The 2977-nt window shown below is 38.6% G+C and overlaps 1 pseudogene; it reads left to right on the top strand.

Annotated features, from left to right (window-relative positions):
• Positions 1 to 1208: 1208 nt before the first annotated feature.
• Positions 1209 to 2153, top strand: LOC100482894 (annotated as a pseudogene).
• The last annotated feature ends 824 nt before the right edge of the window (positions 2154 to 2977 follow it).

A 2977-nucleotide genomic window follows, 5' to 3' on the forward strand; every position in this document is an offset into this window, starting at 1 on the left:
GATTTAAGGGGTGTCTGGGTGGCTCAGTCGTTAAGAATCTGCCTTCGGCTCAGGGCATGATCCCAGGGTCCTGGGATAGAGCCCTGCATCTGACTCCTTGCTCCACTGGGAGCCTGCTTCTTCCTCTCCCACTCCCCCTGCTTGTGTTCCCTCTCTCTTTTGTTGCCTCTCTCTCTCTCTCTCTGTGTCAAATAAATAAATAAAATCTTAAAAAATGATTATCAATAGGGAGAGAAAGTTTCCTTTCTATGTGATCTTTTATGGTTCTTGCTGTTGTAAATTCATACTATTCTTTTTTTTTTAAGATTATTTATTTATTTGACACAGAGAGAGAGACAGCCAGGGAGAGAGGGAACACAAGCAGGGGGAGTGAGAGAGAAAGAAGCAAGCTCCCAGGGGAGGAGCCTAATGCAGGGTTTGATCCCAGAACTCAGGGATCTCTCCCTGAGCCCAAGGCAGATGCTTGAGGACTGAGCCACCCAGGCGTCCTTCCCTCATTGATAATCTGAATTTACTATAGACCATGAAAATACAGTAAGTGTTTTGCCTGGATGGAATATAAGGCTAATTAGATTAAAAGCTTAAATTATCATAAATGTGCATAACACAATGTTTAGGCATAATCAATTTTCCCTTAAATTATAATATCCAGAGCCAAAAGGCTTAAGTAAAGTAGAAATATTTTAAAATTATAAAAAGAAATCTTTCTATAAAATAAATTAGCAATTCTTTTCATAGTCAAATGAAGTCTATAATATCTGACCTGGAAATAAGTGTAAATTTTTCCTCAAAAATATTACTATGGAAATCACTAAAAAGATGAGAATGACAATAGCATAATTTTGTAAAATAGTGAAAAAATTAAACAAAGTGCAGTGGAAGATTGTGACTTATCAACTCTTCGTCATATTTTAATTGTAAGCAACAGCAACAACATAAAGACTACAATTGTCCAGTTCCTTTTAATATATGAAAATGCCTTTAATACACAAAGTTAATGGAATGCATTTAATAAGTACCCTCTGGTTTCTAAAGCACATTAAATCATGGATAAGGAATAAAGAAAAAAAAAAGTAAGAACTATTTCAAGTGATCCTGGGTGAGTATTTTTATATTTGCCATTGTCCTTAAAATTTAGTAAGAAACTGATTCATTTCTATGATATTGTTAATAAATCTCTTCTCATTCTGTTACCATTAGATAGAGCCATGAGGAGTGGGAATGAGACAGAAATCACAGATTTCATTCTCCTTGGATTCTTCCCTGAATTTAAACACATGACAGCCATGGTCTCCATCATTCTCCTGATCTACATGGCCACCTTCACTGGCAACACTCTTCTGATCCTCCTCATTTGGTTGTATTCCCATCTCCACACCCCCATGTACTTCCTTCTAAGTCAGCTCTCTATGATGGACTTAACATTGATCTCTAGCATTGTCCCCAAGATGGAGGCCAACTTCTTCTCTGGATGGTAGAGCATATCATTCCTGGCCTGTGGGACTCAAATTTTCTCCTCCCTGACTGTGGCCATTGCAGAATGCATCCTTATATCTTTCATGTGTTTTGATCGTTATGTGGCTATATGTGATCCTCTCCGATACCCAATCATTATCAACCCTAGGGTTTGCTTACAAGTGATTGCCATGTCTTGGGCTGGAGGGGCACTTACTTCACTAGGCCACACTGCTTTTACGTTGCATTTTAATATCTGTAGCCCCAGAGAGATTCCCCACTTCTTCTGTGAAGTCATGACTGTGCGTAGGATTGTCTGTGAGGGTATCTCAACCTATGAGAAGGCATTGGTGATAACAAGCATCATTGTTCTGCTGCTGCCCTTTTCTCTCATCTTGTCTTCCTATGTTGTCGTCTTCCTTGCTGTACTCCGAATGAACTCCCCAGAAGGCAGGAACAAGGCTCTGGCCACCAGCTCCTCTCATCTCTGTGTAGTGGGTCTCTATTTTGGTCCAGGTATATGCATTTACATGAGAGCCGGTTCTGCCAATAGTCCAAAGTTGAATCAGGGTCTTTTTCTGTTTGGAACTGTCCTCACTCCTCTCCTAAACCCTCTTGCCTACAGTCTTAGGAATAAGGAAGTTATAAGTGCACTGAAAAAGTTAATGGGGAGGTGGAGGTGTCAGTCCTCCAGGTAAATGGCAGAAATTCCACTGTAACCCATAGGCAAAAGAGAGATGCACCAGGAAAGGGGCGTTTTGTCAGTTAAAAAATAGTAATAATAATAATCTCTTCAATATCCTGGGGAAGTCTGCTCACTTTACTGAGTTTATCTGAAGAAAAAAAAAGTGTATCCTTTCTCCATTAGAATTTATTTCTGATCGTCCTGTGCTGATGATGATGTGCTGATGAAGGACAAGGAACTGTGTACATCAATTATCTTCATGAGTAATATTAAATGGTAATGTACATTTTAGCATTTCCAAAAGTTTCATGTTGATTCCATGAAAAAAGTCAGTGTCTGCATCCCTAGAATGAAAAAAAAAATCACCAAGCACATAGATACCTCAGGATAATTCCCTGCAAAATTAATTAATGGGTATGATGATAAATCAGGAAGCAGATAAATTTAGCAGTGCTACTTTGTTCTATGTATCTATTAGGACTATTAATTCCTTTTACTCCTGTAAAAATAGTCTTCACTCTATCTCAGTGCTTCCAAAGAGTGGTTTTCTGATCACTTGCATTAGAATCGTTTGCTGATGTCACAAAATATAACTTTTGTGCCCATCTAAGATTAGCAGAATTGGAGTCTGTTAAAATGGGCTCAAGAATCTGACCAGCAGGCCATTTAGTGATTGTCATGTTTACCAAGGATCCTAAGCCACTGATCTAACTATTGACCTAATTTTCTAGACCTGCCTTGCAAAATAATTTCCCACTCTTAAAGTTCCCTGATCTCTTTGTAATGAATATAGAACAGATCAAGGTGGCCAGCAAAAACTAATGCTCTTTTTTGATA

The sequence above is a fragment of the Ailuropoda melanoleuca genome, unplaced genomic scaffold (genome assembly GCF_002007445.2).
Source record: "Ailuropoda melanoleuca isolate Jingjing unplaced genomic scaffold, ASM200744v2 unplaced-scaffold2864, whole genome shotgun sequence".
Classification (NCBI taxonomy): Eukaryota; Metazoa; Chordata; class Mammalia; order Carnivora; family Ursidae; genus Ailuropoda; species Ailuropoda melanoleuca.